The sequence below is a fragment of the Elephas maximus genome, chromosome 4, assembly GCF_024166365.1.
Source record: "Elephas maximus indicus isolate mEleMax1 chromosome 4, mEleMax1 primary haplotype, whole genome shotgun sequence".
In the NCBI taxonomy this organism is placed as follows: Eukaryota; Metazoa; Chordata; class Mammalia; order Proboscidea; family Elephantidae; genus Elephas; species Elephas maximus.
In genome coordinates this window covers 40,512,811-40,529,287 of record NC_064822.1, presented here as the reverse complement: position 1 = coordinate 40,529,287, position 16,477 = coordinate 40,512,811, and positions in this window count along the sequence as shown.

Genomic DNA, 16,477 nt, shown 5'->3' with positions numbered 1-16,477 from the left:
AAATAGAGAAGTAGCATGGAAACACACAAGGTAGGAGAAAAATTTCACTATATATTTAGATAGGTGTGCTATGGACTTATTTTTAATATTTTTACTAACAAAGTAGATGAAAAATAATGCTTATAACATGTATCAGGTATGAAGAATTACAATAAAATCAACAACCATGTGCCTACAATCCAAAATAAGAAATACAGTGTGCTTGGTACACTTGAAGGTCCTATATGCCGCTCCGGCAGACTCCTCCTTGGGGTCCCTGTGTGATGCAAGCAGCTAACATACCCAGCTGCTAACCAAAATGTTGGAGGAGGTTTGAGTCCACCCAGATGTAAGTTGGGAGAAAGGCCTGGTGATCTGCTTCTGAAAAATCAGCCATTGAAAACTCTATGGATCACGTTTCTAGCCTGATACACGTGGGGTTGCATAAGTCGGAATCTACTCAACAACAACTGGTTTATATGCCAGTCATGACTTTATACCACTCTTCTCTAGAGGAAACAACTACCCTCGATTTTGGCCTATCATTCTCTTGCTTTTCTTTGTAGTTTAGCAAATATGTCAGTATTCTTAAACAATATGTAGCTTAGTCTTGAATGTTTTGCAGTTAGCGTAAGTGGAATCTCCGTCTAAATTCTTCTGAAGCTTTAGTTTTTTCTCTCAACATTATTCCCTGCAATTCATCCAACTTGATGAAAAAGCTATAGTTTATTCTTTTTCACTGATATGTAGTATTGCTACACTTTTTACTTTAAAAAAAAGCAAAGAAGAAGGAAAATCAGCTATAAAAAAAGCATAAGTTTTCATCATTTGTTGTTTAAGGGATTCTGATCTTCATTACCATTTTAGCCTTTGACCCAACTTTATGCTTCCCCTAGAGACAGAGGAGATACTATGTTGTTGTGTGTCATCAAATCCATATCGACTCATAGCGATCCTACAGGACAAAGTACAACTGCCCTCCCACCTCGGGGTTTCCTAGGCTGTAGTCTTTATGGGAGTAAATCGCCAGGTCTTTTCTCCTGTGGAGCCAATGGGTGAATTTGAACCTTCGACCTTTTGGTAGGCAGTCAAGCGATTAACTATCGCACAGCCAGGAGTGTAGTACTCAAAGGTGACCTAGAGATTATTTTGTTCAATTTTCCACCTTTTGTATGAGGTATGTGAGACCCAAGGTAGTGAAGGAATCCATCCAAAGTCAGGTCTTTGGGCATCTAGCCCTGGCTTGTATTTCACACCTCCTCAAACATAAGAAGGGCTTACCCTCTGCCACTTTTGTAACTGTTCATTTCTTCAGGAATAATTGATCAAGATACTAAAAAAAAGTCTGTGCCTAGCCTCACTTTAAAGTGGTCATAAAAAAAAAAAAAAAGAAACCACTGCCGTTGTGTTGATTCCAACTCGTAGCAGCCTTCTAGGACAGAGTAGAACTGCCCCATAGCGTTAGCAAGGAGGAGCTGGTGGATTCAAATTGCCGGCCTTTTATATGGCCTGATTTTTAGAAAAATGCAGGGGATTTGTTTGTATAATGCATGTTCATGCTCCTACCTACTTGTTTCATTCTCTGTTATCTAGAAAATAGGCTCTTTGTGGATTGCAAAATCTTCCTTTCCCACTTGCACCAAAAGAAAAAAGTGTGAAAATTAAGCTAAAAGGATGAAGGTAGTGGCTCTTAAACTTCAGTATATATAAGAATCTCCTGGGAATTCAGATTTTGAGCCACACCTTAGGAAACACTGATTTAGGAGGACAATGAAAGAATTCAGTAATCTGCACTTTTAACCAGCATCCAGATGGTTAACACAAGTCATCTAGAAGTAACGTGTTTGAGAAAATGTACAAACAAAATGAACCTGCATATTGTGTTAGAAAACTGATTACTCTTTTCTCAAGAATAAAATATACATACAGTAAAACTTATGGGAGCCGGAACCTGTATAAGGTGGAAGCCTGTCAGAGAAGAATAACTCAAATATTTTTCACTAAAACAAGTGATAGATAAGTGGTAAGACTGCACCCTGTCAAATGTGGAAAATTTTCGAGACCCAGAAAAAAAAAAAGCAGTCCCATTGAGTTCTGGCTCTCACAGGTTTCACTGTATTAAAAAAAAAAAAGAAGAAGAAGGAAAAATGGAAATGGCAGGAATTGCTTTAATAAGCTTAATAAGCTTCATTTCAGCAAATACATGGATAGCAAGGGTGTAATAGCTATTATGCTCAATGACAGCAAATAGCAAATCTTCTGATAAGATTTTCCAAAGGAAATAGTTCATTCTGAGCATGTGCCACCCTTATAGCACAGTTCTATTTCTTGGATAACACAACCTGAATCACAAGGATAGAAGATTGTTACAGGTGTAGGTTGTTGTGTTTGTTCTGATTTCGGTTTGTTTGTTTTGTTAGTTTTGATTTCTTTCGATTTTTGCTGCACACTCTGTGGATCTTTTCCTATACTTGAATGATTTTCATCATGTGGAAATTGATAGGAGGCAAAACCCACCTTGCACTATGGAAGTCCAAGAGACCAAATATTCACTTTCTCAGCTTCCCTTGCAGCTTGGCAATGCTACATAAGCACCTTCATCAGTCAGTATATAAACTCTAGACTTAGAATTGGGAGCTAATGACTCATATTCTTTAATACTAGTGGCAGCAACATCCTATTTCCAGAGGTAATACTAGCAGATTAGACCTACATACATGCATGAATTCATAATGCAAAACTTTCCTCCATTGCCATGTCCAACCATAGTAAATTCTACATTAATTCATGAATACCTTCAGGCCCACAAATTAAAGAAAGCATGAAAATGGATTCTCAGTGCTACTAAGAAATAATAATTCTCTTTTCTGTAAGACTATAAGGAGCCCTGGTGGCACAGTGGTTAAAGCGCCCAGCTGCTAACCAAAATGTCAGCAGTTCAAATCCACTAGCCACTCCACAGGAGAAAGATGTGGCAGTCTGCCTCTGTAAAGATTACAGCCTTGGAAGCCCTATGGGGCAGTTCTACTTGTCCTATAGGGTCACGAAGAGTTGGAATCAACTCGACAGCAGTGGGTTTTGGGGTGTAAGAATATATCACTTTGATAGTATCTCAGAAGGATTTGACTAATTAATTAATTTCTCTCTTCTCATACTGAAGCTCTTTTGCTTCCCAAATGCTCCCTGTGCTCTGTAGCAGTGTCCATCTCTAGTGCTGGCAGGGATACCGCCCACACATGATCACAGCACTGGGGTATAATTGCCTTCTATTCTAAGGATGTAGAGCTAAAGATATGGAGAGGTGTTTTCCTGGGGCCTGAACTGTGTTAGTCTCAAGAACAGATGTTTGGGATTATAAGTCATGCTGTGCCAGCCTTGAATGCCAGATCCCATATTCAGGGATGGCCAGGTGCAAATGGTTAACTCACTTAGACGCTAACCAAAAGGTTGAAGGCTCAAGTCCCCCCAGAGATGCCCCAGAAAAAATGTCTGGTGATCTATTTACGGAAAACCATTGAAACCCTACAAAGCGCAGTTCTACTCTGACACGCATGTCAGTCTTTATGAGTTGGAATTGACTGGAGGGGAAGTGCTTGCTTTTTTGCATTACGTGGGGCCCTCTAGAGGCCAAAACTCAGGGCAGGGACTGCTCTGGGCTGAATTTAAGGGCAGCCCTCCCCAAAACAATGTTCAGAGTATGGCAAAAACAAACTGTTGCCATGGAGTTGATTCTGAATCATAGCGATCCTATAGGACAGGGTAGAGCTGCCTCACAGGGTTTCCAAGGCTGTAATCTTTCTGCCGAGTGGCTAGTTGGTTCAAAGTGGCAACCTTTTGGTTAGCAGCCAACCACTTAACCACTGTGCCACCAGGGCTCCCTAAATGACTTGAATATAGAGTAGCAGTGACAATGATGCCCTTCCCAGACTGAGTCTGTGGTCCCGGATGTGGCTAAATCTCCTTTTCCCCTTATTTACAGTCTTATTTTCCTACCTTCCTGAGCATTCTTAGTAGATTTTTTTTTTTTTTTAATCCATTCTTAAAAATGAATACTGCTTAAATCCACCGGGGTCTTACACAGCTTCCATAATACATTCCAATATACCACAGACACTACAAGCACCATTGAATTTGCTAGATCAAGGTTCAAGTGACATAATTACTTGGACTGCATCTTACAGCAGCTAGGAATTTCTTTTCTTTTTTCCGTTCTGGTAAATGCCAAAAAAACCTGTTGTCTAAGTCAATCCCCAACTGCCCCATGGGGTTTCCAAGGAAAAGCTGGTGGATTCAAACTCCCGACTTTTAGTTAGCAGCCTCAGCTCTTAACCACTGCGCCACCAGGGTTTCCTCCTGATAAACAGGTGTAGAGAAATAAAACTTCCTTGGAATTTCTCAGTATCCTTATAAAAAGCCCAGGCCTCTTAAGACTCTTCACATACCAAGAGACTTAGATCTATACCCATTTGTGTAGTTAACTGCTCTAATCTGAAAGGGTAATAACTTTTCTTATCTCCTCAAGAGGGCCAAATAGGTATAGCCGAGAAAGCAGGTCCTAGGTTAAGCCCCCAAGATGGTGAGCACTAGTTCTTGAAATTCACATTTCATGGAGGAGTAGGCACAACACGGAGAAGTCTCAAGGTCTCAAAAGAAATTTTTATTTACACACAAGGGGGCTGGAGTAAGCAGGAGACCCTTTCTGGAAGGGAGAGGGCAGCTGCCCTCTCAAAATCAGCAGGAAGAAATCATTTTTTTTTTCCATCCAGTCCCTCACCTACTCATGTAGGACAGTTGACCTGGTTCTCACCAGATCACCTCAGCGGTCAGACTGGGGTAAGTGGGGACCTATGCACTTATTATTTACTATGAGGTATTTAATAAGAAATATCTCTCTGATCCCAGGAAACCGTGTGTGCGTATTGGGGTAAGTTTGATAAAGATGAATATTAACCCAACAAACAGGATATAGGCAGAGTGTCTCAAAGTGCATTTGCAAACCACTTGCGCCAAAATTACCAAAAGGAAAAGGCAGAGGGGTGACGAAGGAGGGGAGTTGTGATTTTTAATTAGGAAAATTCTTAAGCTTTGTCTCAAATTGACTGCATTATAATTCCAGCATGGGACCCAGAAATGTGTGTTATAACCAATTGCTTCCCCACCCAATGGTTCTTAATTTCCATCAAAATGTAAAGGAACTCAACTTTAAGAAACAGTATATATTTTTTTATATATATATATTAAGACAGTGATTCTCAGTGTGTGGTTTGGGGTCCCTTGGGGTTTCCTAGGTCCCCTCCTGGGAGCCTATGAGATCAAAACTCTTTTTATAACTATACTCAGATGCTATTTGCCTTTATCACTCTCTTCCTCTCACAAGTGTAAGGCGGAGTTTGTCAGAGACAACATGACCACCGGTGATGATTTCTTTGTTCTGACAGGGATGTGTGATTAGACGTCTGTGTTTAAAATTTTTCTGTTTAAATGTTTAACATGATGAATGTTGAGCAATATCACCCACATAAATAAAAGCACCTTGGGGTCCTCCATAAAGTTTGAGAATGTAAGGGGGTCCTGTGATAGAGAGTTGAGATTGTGTGTCAGTATGGCTGGGCAATGATTCTCAGCAGTTATGTAATGATGTAATTTGGCAGTTACATAATGATGTAGTCAACATATGGTTGTTCACTTTGCTTGAAAGGAGAAATGGCCAGATGTGCAATTGTATACTGATTCGTGGGCTGTGGCCAGTGGTTTGGCTGGATGGTCAGGGACTTGGAAGGAACATGATTGGAAACTGGTGACGAGGTATAGGGAAGAGGTATGTGGATAGGTCTCTCTGAATGGGCCAATGAAGTGAAAATATTTGTGTCTCATGTGAATGCTCAACCAAGGGGGACCTCAGCAGAGGAAGATTTTAACAATCAAGTGGATAAGATCACGCGTTCTGTGGAAACCAGTCATCCCCTTTCTCCAGCCACTCCTGTCATTTACAGTGGGCTCTTGAACAAAGTGGTCATGGTGGCAGGGATGGAGGTTACGCGTGGGTTCAGCAAAACGGACTTCCACTCACCAAGGCCGACTTGGCTATAGCCACTGCTGAATGTCCAATCTGCCAGCAGCAGAGACCAACACTAAACCAAAAAACCAAACCCAGCACCGTTGAGTGGATTCCAACTCATAGCGACCCTATAGGACAGAGTAGAACTGCCCCATAGAGTTTCCAAGGAACGCCTGGCAGATTCGAACTGCTGACCTTTTGGTTAGCAGCCATAGCACCTAACCACTACACCACCAGGGTTTCCAAGACCAACACTAAGTCTACAATAGGGTACCATTCCTCAAGGCATTCAGCCAGCAATCTGGTGGCAGGTTGATTACATAAGACCTCTTCCATCATGGATGGATACAGATTTGCCTTCCCTGCACCCAATGCCTCTGCCAAAACTACCACCAGTAGACTTACAGAATGCCTTATCCACTCTCATGATATCCCACATAGCATTGCCTCAGATCAAGGGACTCATTTCACAGCAAATGAAGTGCAACAATGCCCCCATGCTTATAGAATTCAGTGCTCTTACCATGTTCCGCATCATCCTGAAGCAGCTGGCTTAATAGAACAATGGACTGGCCTTCTAAAGACACAATTACAGCACCACCTAAGTGGCAACACTTTGCAGGGTTGGGGCAATGTTCTCCAGAAAGTTGTATATGCTCTAAACCAGCATCCGTTATATGATGCTATTTCTTCCATAACCTGGATACACAGTTCCAAGAATCGAGGGGGTAGAGATGAGAGTGGCACCATTCACTATTACCCCTAGTGACCCACTCACAAAATTTTGCTTCTTGTCTCTGCAAGCTTGTGGTCTGAAGGTCTAGAGGCCTCAGCCTCAAAGGGAGGAATGTTCCGACCTGGAGACATAACATGGATTCTATTGAACTGGAAGTTAAGAATGCCACTCAGCCACTTTGGACTCTTCATGCCTCTGGATTAACAGGCAAAGAAGAGAGTTATCATAATGGCTGGTGTGATCAACTCTGTCTGCCAAGGGGAAATTGGATTGATGTTGCAAAATGGAGGTAAACAAGAGTATGTCTGGAATACAGGAGACCCCTTAGGACGTCTCTTAGTACTACCATACCTTGTATTAAAGTCAATGGAAAACTACAGCAAACCAATTCCAACATGACTACTAATGGCTCAAACCTTCAGGAATGAAAATTTGGGTCACCCCCCCAAACCCAGGAAAGAACCATGACCAGCTGAGATGCTTCCTGAGGGTAAAGGGGATATAGAATAGGTGATGGAAGAAGATAGTTCCAAATACCAGCTGTTCCAAATACCAGCTATAACCAGATAATCAGTTGTAGAAACAAGGACTGTAATTGTTATGAGGAGTCCTGGTGGTACAGTGATTAAGAGCTCAGCTGCTAGCCAAAAGGTCAGCAGTTCGAATCCACCAGTTACTTCTTGGTGAAAACCTATGGGGCAGTTCTACTCTGTCCTATAGGGTTGCTATAAGTTGGAATTGACTCGACAGCAATGGGATGTGTGTATCATATATTTTTGTTTTCTTCAGTTGTGAAATGTAAGCTGTAAACAAGTCTAGTGCATTTTCAGTTGTACGCTTGTTAGTTATATCATGTTAGGTGCAAGTATGACTTTGTAATTGTCTTTATTTAGAGACTGTGTATAGTTTAAGGAGATGTGTACAGGTGCCAAGTTGTCAAGGGGTAGACTGTGATGGCTAAGGTGTGTGTCAACTTGGCTGGACCATGATTCTCGGTGGTTTAGCAGTTATATAATGAGATAGCTTGGTAGTTGTACAATAATGCAGTTTGGCAGTTATATAGTAATGTAGTCATCTTCCATGATGTGATCTGATGTGATTGTCCAATCAGTTGTAGGAGAATTTCTTCAGGGGTGTGGCCTGCATCCAATATATTTATGGACATTCTGGTGAAGTTTGCTTGATTGCTCTGGATCCTGCATCCAGCTGTCATCATCAAACTTTCAGTTCTTGGGACTTGAGCCAGCCTGCCATGTCGCCTGCTGATCTTGGGATTCCTCAGCTGCCACAGCCTGTGAGCCAACAACCTGCTGTCTTACCTGCCAGTCTTGGGATCTGTTGGCCCCTGCAACTACATGGGTTAGGAGAAACCTCTAGCCTGATGCCTGACCCACAGACTTGGGACTTGCCAGCCTCTACAACCACATAAGCCGTTTCCTCGAGATAAATCTCTCTCTCTTTATATATATATTTATGTTTATGTATAAACATTTATATAAAATGTGTATACTGGTTATATATATTAACCACTTTTAACCTAAGCCTAGACACTTCAGAGCTGCACTAAATTTAAAGAAAAAAAAATTGTTGCAGGCTCTCTGCTAATTAACAGCTGATAAGGTACAAATATCTTGCACATCATGTAACAGGCAGATTACATCTTTGGATAGCCAGGAGAAACCTCATATGAGAATATTTCCTTGAATGTGACTATTAAGATGGAAAACATGACTTCAGATGAGAAAAAAAAAAAAAAAACCTGTGATGGCAAGACACATTTTTCCTTCAGTCAGAAGAGGCTGCAGTGCTAAGTATCAGCCCACACGTGCATCCTGTCCTCACTGTCCTCATCAGCTCGTAGTGCTGACGAGATATCCCCATCTCCCCCAAATAAAATCTCCATCAGCACTGTTGACCTGTGTCCAGTTATAATGAGAGGCAATGTGGAAATGCTGCTTTGGGGTTCAAGGGAACACTAATCATTTGAAATATTTGAGAGATTTAATTCTAAAATTAGAACAGTGTTTGCATAGTAATTCAGGGTCTTGACTAAAGCTTCATTTTCAAGGAGAAATTAATATCCTGTAAGGAACTATTGCAGGCATTTTCCTGTGGAGGAGAATCTTCAACTCTCATCATAAGAATAAATTCAAAATACAGAATTAAAAGTTGTGTGGCTTTGAGTGATGGTTTGAAAATAGTGAAGATGAACTCATTTTCCAGAAAAGAAGGGAGTTAAACTGTGGTTGATGTTAAACTTAATACCGTTGTAGAGTCTCAAGTGTACTGACTGTAAGGTGGTAGCTTTGTATTCCTGAAGGTCTCCTTATTTTGCACACTGTAATCATAACAACTTACATTTGACTTCAAATGATGAACTTGCTAGGCTGCTAACTGAAATGTTGACAGTTTGAGTCTACCCAGAAGCCCCTTGGAAGAAAGGCCTGGCAATCTACTTCCAAAAAATCAGCCACTGAAAACCCTACGGAGCACAGTTCTAATCTGATGCACCTGGGGTTGGCATGAGTCCGAGTTGATGCCACAGCGATTGGTTTTTTATATTTGACTGCGGAAAGAACTACATTTGGAGGACTTTCCTAGGAGCAGGGAGGGCAATAATGACTGAATGCTTCTGGAAATAAATAGTGGATTCTTTTTTCCTAGTCAGAACTAGTAGAACTGCCCCATAGAGGTTTCAATTCACCAGGCGACACCAATCCTTTAGGTAAACAGTTGGTGCACATCCAGACAGGGAAATACAAAGGGCCCATATATACATGCTTCTCTGGTTTTGCTTCTCTAGACAACCCAGCCTAAGAAAGTTCCTAAGACAAAAAACTTCAAGAACTGCTGTATTAAATCATGCAGGACTTAAAGGTTGCACTTACCCAGAGAGTATTTGCATTCAGAGTAGTTGAAAAAAAAAAAAACCCAGTTGTCTTCAGGTCAGTTCTGACTCACGCTGACCCCGTGTGTGTCAGAGTAGAACTGTGCTCCATAGGGTTTCCAATAGATGATTTTTTGGAAGCAGATCGCCAGGCGTTTCTCCTGACAACCCTCTGGGAGGAATCAAACTTCCAATCATTCAGTTAGCAGCTGAGCACTGTAACCATTTGCCCCACTGAGGGACTCAGATTTAACACACACACAAAAAAAGGAGCCTCTAATTAGTGAATATACTTAGACAACACTTTCTAAACTATTAATAGAACTGCTTGATACCAGTGAGTACACTGGCCCATCACCTCTTCATTTTCCATTGTCAAAACAAAAGGATTGGAAACTGGGCAACCCATTTCTGGAAGGTCACTATTCCCCTGGTTTAGACTAAATATTCATTAAATGGCCTTGTGGTCAGTTTGAATGCATTTGGTAATTTTCAACAACAATAAACCTGTAAAAAGTGTCTGTTTAACTTATGGTTAAAAAGAAAATCTTTTTTATTACAATTCTTTTTATTGAACATCTTTCTAGAATGCATGAATTCTTTTCTTAGAAAGTAACCAAAACAGTCTTTAGTTTGTTCTTAGAATCCAGGGTCTGCCAGTGTTTCAGGACAGGCATTTGGAGCACCAGTTCCTGTCCTGGAGCCTGGGTACAGAGGGTTGGTGGTGCTTGGCATTGGGCAGTGGTTTTGGTGGAGTTTTGTTTGTTTGTTTGCTTGTTTGCTTGTTTTAATAGAGTAGCTTCTTTTCTTACAACTTCCCCTTAAGAGCAATTTTAATTATAATAATGGTAACCTGATCTGGTTAATATTTTCACTTTCACATCATTATAACCCATAAAATTTGCTCTACACCAGGTATGTGTTCCCTATTTACAGAGGGATAAATTGAGACTTAGCGGAGTTCATCGAAGCTTTCAGTTAGTTGAGTTTAACTGTACATTTTTTTCATTAAACTTTAATCTGTTTTTATTAGTAAAATTTGAAATTCCTGAGCATTATTTTTTCAAAGTCATGTTCAAGGCTACGAAAATATAGACAAATTACTTTTTACATTGTTTTAGGACATTAAGATTCTAAGGTGTATCTTTTTCTTCAATTCTAGTTTGTTTTGTTTTAAATTTGTTTGGGCATTAGTTTGCTTTTGGAGAACAAGATCTTCTCCATAAATTCTCAAATAATTATTCAAGAAAAACTGTTCCAAGAACAAATCCCTACTTACCCACCAGCTGCTACTGAGTCAATTCGGACTCATGACGACCCCGTGTGTGTCAGAGTAGAACTGTGCTCCGTAGGGCTTTCAGTGGCTAATTCTTTAGAAGTAGATCAGCACGGCTTTCTTCTGAGTCACTCTGGGTGGACTCGAACTGCCAACTTTTTGGTTAGCAGCTGAATGCTTTAACCATTTGCACCTCCCAGACTCCCCAAGAACAACTAATGCTCAAGAAAAGTGCTACCTTTCTTTAGAAAACTATCTTACATATATTTCCTTTTATAAAGCATTGCATACTACTTATTTTTCACTAGAAATTAAGCACCCTCAATTAGTTTAAATTGGCAAACATTTGTCCTTCTATTAATGTTTCTTTTTCCAATCTGTTTCCGAGTTAACTTACAGAGAAATAAGATTCATGGTGCCGTGCCCAGTGAAGTTCCAATTTACCAGGTGACACACATCCTTTAGGGAAACAGTTGGTGTACATCCAGACGGAGGTGCTGATAGGGGAATAAAAAGGGCCCATAAGTGAAAAGCAGCTCTGCCTCCACTCTGCCCAAAGCACAGGGGAGAAACGTGATTTCCTACAAACTGATATTTTATCCTAACCCCAAATAAGTTGCAGAAACTGCTCTAAAAAAAAATTTCACATGCACACAGCCTTGGATAGTTGGCTTTGAAATCACAACCTGATTCCTCGGGAAAGCAGCCACCTACCACCCACCCAGCTCCTCCCACAGAGCCGATCCATCGCTGGGAGAAACAGATTGCCCAGCACAGTGTTTCCAGATCACAATGCTGACTGTTCCTACCGTTAGTGTGATTTGGTTACATGCTCAATGCAATAATCCTTGATATCACAGGGTCCTTCTCTAGGTGAAAGAGATGGTCAGTATCTAGCAGAGAGAAACCAGATGTACCCTTTCTTTGTGGCTACACACTCATCTGTCTTGAATGAGCTGCTGGAAGAGAGCTTTGAAGTTCTGCGATGGTGTGAAGGACACGTGAATGACTTGTTTGAATGAACTTAAAAACAGAATCGATCATCTACTGAAGTAGGCTGGATAAGAAAGCTAACTACTCACAGATGGAGCAGACAGTTATTTACACAGTGCAACATCAGAAGTACTGAAAGACCTTCTAACTCCAAAACATGTACCCCAAGATGGCACCACAGTATCTGGGATTCACACCATCAGACAAATTACTACTTTGGATTAAGGCAGTGTACTTTTAAGTGGGTTCTTCTTACAACATTAATGGGTATTATAATAAGAAAAAAATACACACGGATATGCTCATTGATGCTCATAAACATGAGGAAGTCCAGTATTTAAACGGTTGTCTTTACCGTAGAATTTATCCATGCTTGTAAAAACTAATAACAGTTATGAATCTCCAATAATATGACATAAACCAAAAATACCCATTACTGTTGAGTCGATTTTGACTCATAGCAACCCTATAGGATACAGTAAAACTTCCCCATAGTGTTTCCAAGGATTGGCTGGTGAATTCGAACTGCTGACCTTTTGGTTAGCAGCCAAGCTCTTTAACCACTGCACCACCAGGGCTCCAATATGATAAAGTAGGCAGTATTTTGCAAACTTGATTGGCCCTGGGACACTTTTTTACCAAGTATTTTTTAGACTAGTTTTACTCAGAAAATGTATCTTTTCTAGATGACCACTGATAGTATGAAATGTCCTAACTGGATGGACAACTCGGGAATCCATTATTATGCATGAATACTTGAGCAGAGTTTTTTTTTTTTTTTTTTTTCCATCAGAATAATTAGCTTCAGAGAACAGAAACTTTCAGTGAGAAGGGATTTATATTTTGGTGTGACTGAAAGACAATAAGTGATCCCGGTTCTGGGGGCAGGTGAAGAGCATTGCTGGGTGAGTAAGCTCAAGTGCAGCACCCCTCATTAAGAGTTTCTAGAAATGCTAGGGAGAGGAGTCCAGGAAGCAGGAAGGCGAACCATCAAAAAGACTGAAAGGGAAGTGAACAGGGAAAATGGTGTGAGGCACTAAACACAAACTTTGTTCATGGTAATTTTTTCCCTAAGACTGCCCTGACTAGGAGTCCTAGTGAAACGGTGGTTAAGTGCTCGGCTGTTAACTGAAAGTTCGAGGATTCAAGCTCACCAGCCGCTCCGCAGGGAGAAAGATGTGGCAGTCTGCTTCCGTAAAGATTACAGTTTGGAAACCCTGTGGGGCAGTTCTACTAGTTCTGACTAGGAAGAAAAGAATCCGCTATTTATTTCCAGAAGCACTCAGTCACTATTGCCCTCCCCGCTTCTAAGAAAGTCCTCCAAATGTAATTCTTTCTGTAGTCAAACATAAAAAGCCAATCACTGTGGAGTCAACTCAGACTCATGCCAACCTCAAGTGTGTCAGATTAGAACTGTGCTCTATAGGGTTTTCAGTGGCTGATTTTTTGGAAGTAAATTGCCAGGCCTTTCTTCCAAGGGGCTTCTGGGTAGACTCAAAACTGTCAACATTCCAGTTAGCAGCCTAGCAAGTTCATCATTTGAAGTCAAATATAAATTAATATAATTACAGTGTACAAGGTAATGGAGACCTTCAGGAATACAAAGTTACCACCTTACAGTGAGTACACTTTAGACTCTCCAATGGTATTAACATCAACCACAGTTTAACTCCCTTCTTTTCTGGAAAATGAGTTCATTTTCACTATTTTCAAACCATCACTCAAAGCTACACAACTTTTAATTCTGTATTTTGAATTTATTTTTATGATGAGAGTTGAAGATTCTCCTCCACAGGAAAATGCCTGCAATAGTTCCTTACAGGATATTAATTTCTCCTTGAAAATGAAGCTTTAGTCAAGACCCTGAATTACTATGCAAACACTGTTCTAATTTTAGAATTAAATCTCTCAAATATTTCAAATGATTAGTGTTCCCTTGAACCCCAAAGCAGCATTTCCACATTGCCTCTCATTATAACTGGACACAGGTCAACAGTGCTGATGGAGATTTTATTTGGGGGAGATGGGGATATCTCGTCAGCACTACGAGCTGATGAGGACAGTGAGGACAGGATGCACGTGTGGGCTGATACTTAGCACTGCAGCCTCTTCTGACTGAAGGAAAAATGTGTCTTGCCATCACAGGTTTTTTTTTTTTTTTTCTCATCTGAAGTCATGTTTTCCATCTTAATAGTCACATTCAAGGAAATATTCTCATATGAGGTTTCTCCTGGCTATCCAAAGATGTAATCTGCCTGTTATATGATGTGCAAGATATTTGTACCATATCAGCTGTTAATTAGCAGACAGCCTGCAACTTTTTTTTTTTTTTTTTTTAATTTAGTGCAGCTCTTGGGTGTCTAGGCTTAGGTTAAAAGTGCAGGCTGACATGACTGCTCTCCTTTTACACTTACTCCGTGTTCTCAGGATGCTGACAGAAATATTTTTTACACTGATAAGTCAGGCTGTCCTGTTGTCTGAAAGAGGAAAGAAGGCAAGCAAAAAAAAAATGTTAGAAAATAAACATTTCCATGACTTCATCCATGCCAGGAGGAAAGCAATAATCCCATCTCTGAGGGACCTAAGTGATACCTTTTTCCTAAATGATTTATTTTTACGTATTGAATTTTCCTGGTGTTGAAAAATATGTTGCCTTCTATGACTGTAATGAATGATGTGAGTAATAGTAGCTTGCGTTGTTAAAAGAAGTCCCTGACTACCTTCAAGTCCCATCTTTGCCACCTTTTCCCCTCTCTGCCATTCTGTCTCTCCCCCACCTATTTAGAAAAAAAAAAGAAGGCATCCTAAAATAAGGCTCTTTAGGATCATGCCTCTGAGCAGAACGGCAGGAATCCCTCAGTGCAGGTGCGGCTGCAGGGTCAGGTGTGAGCAGTAAAGAGCCAGACAAGGTTTTTGTGAAATTTATGGGCAAGAAACAACTGCCAAGCAAGGCAAAGGACTTGTAGCCAATCTGCTAATCACATGGAGAAATTTTAGGGCACAATCTCAATTGCATATGGCTGCTTTAAAGCAAAGCATAACAGAAACAACTGTCTTGCAGCAGGCAAATATTAACCACTGGCATCTCTGTTCAGAGAGCTTTGCCAATATTATTACTGGAACATCAATTTCAGAATACATAACCAGAGGCTGATGGAAACGTACCTAAAATCAGCTGCACAATAAAAACCTGTTGCCGTTGAGTCAAATTCATGGTGGCGTCAGTGGTTTGTAATTGGCTACTAACCAAAAGGTTGTTGGTTCAAATCCACCCAGCAGTGCTGCAGAAGAAAGGCCTGGAGGTCTGCTTGCCTATGATTACAGCCATTGAAAATCCGATGGAGCAGAGTTCTACTATGACACATAAGGGGTGGCCATAAGTCAGAATCCACCAGATAGCAATGGGTTTGTTTTTTTGCTTTAAAACTTACCTTTCAGACCACTGGTGGTAAAACGCTGCTCCAGTCAAAATAATGAAACAAGTTATTTACCATCATCATCCTGGGTTTTTTTTTTTTTTTTTTTTTTTGGTGAATTACAAAGTCTGCACTTACTTACATTGCCTTCTGCATTCCCACTCCACTCCCTGGCAAAGTCACATCCATTCTTATCAAATCATCATTTGGCTACAGGTCTCTTAGCAGCATGTTTCCTTCTGTTTAATGACCTGGGTTGGGAGGTTTAGTAGCCAGAGCCCAACAGTCATTAAAATGGAGCACCTACAACTTTCTTCAGATACCACGGGGTTAGCTGAGGTCCCACAGAGCAAATAGGACCTGCCAGTGGATCCTGAACTCTTACCTGGTACACCTCCATGCTGGGCCCCTCTCCCTCCCCCACCCCCACTCCCGCCACCCTGGTTCAAATTCCAGCAAGGAAACCAGTGAGACCAGAAGCTGCCCCCAACAACTTCTTACCCTCTATGCAAGATTTCCTCAGCCCATACCCCACATATAAAAACGGAGTCTTCGCAAGGACAGTAGAGCCTTTAACCAGGAAATCTTGGGATCTCTAACTGAAGCAGAAGACAAGTGAGCCAGGAGACCTGTCCCATCATTCAAAATGTCCAAATACAAAATACTCTATAGCCTCTGTATGCTTACTCTCTGAATGTTATTGAATTTTGAGTATTAGTGTTAAAATAGCCTTCTCAATATGGAACCATGTAGACATTGTCTCTTAGGGAATTATGCTGCTTCTGCTGTGTGCCATCGAGTTGATTCCAACTCATAATGACCCTATAGCACAGAGTAGAACTGCCCCGTAGAGTTTCCAAGGCTGTAAATCTTTATAAAAGCAGACTGCCATATCTTTCTCCCATGGGTTCGAACCATCAACCTTTTGGTTAGCAGCCAAGTGCTTAACCACTGTGCCACCAAGGCTCCTTTAGAGAATTAAAAAAAAAAAAAAAAACCCACAAATTATAAACCAAAAAACCAAACCCAGTGCCGTCGAGTCGATTCCGACTCATAGCGACCCTATAGGACAGAGTAGAACTGCCCCATAAGGTTTCCAAGAAGTGCCTGGCAGATTCAAACTGGTGACCCT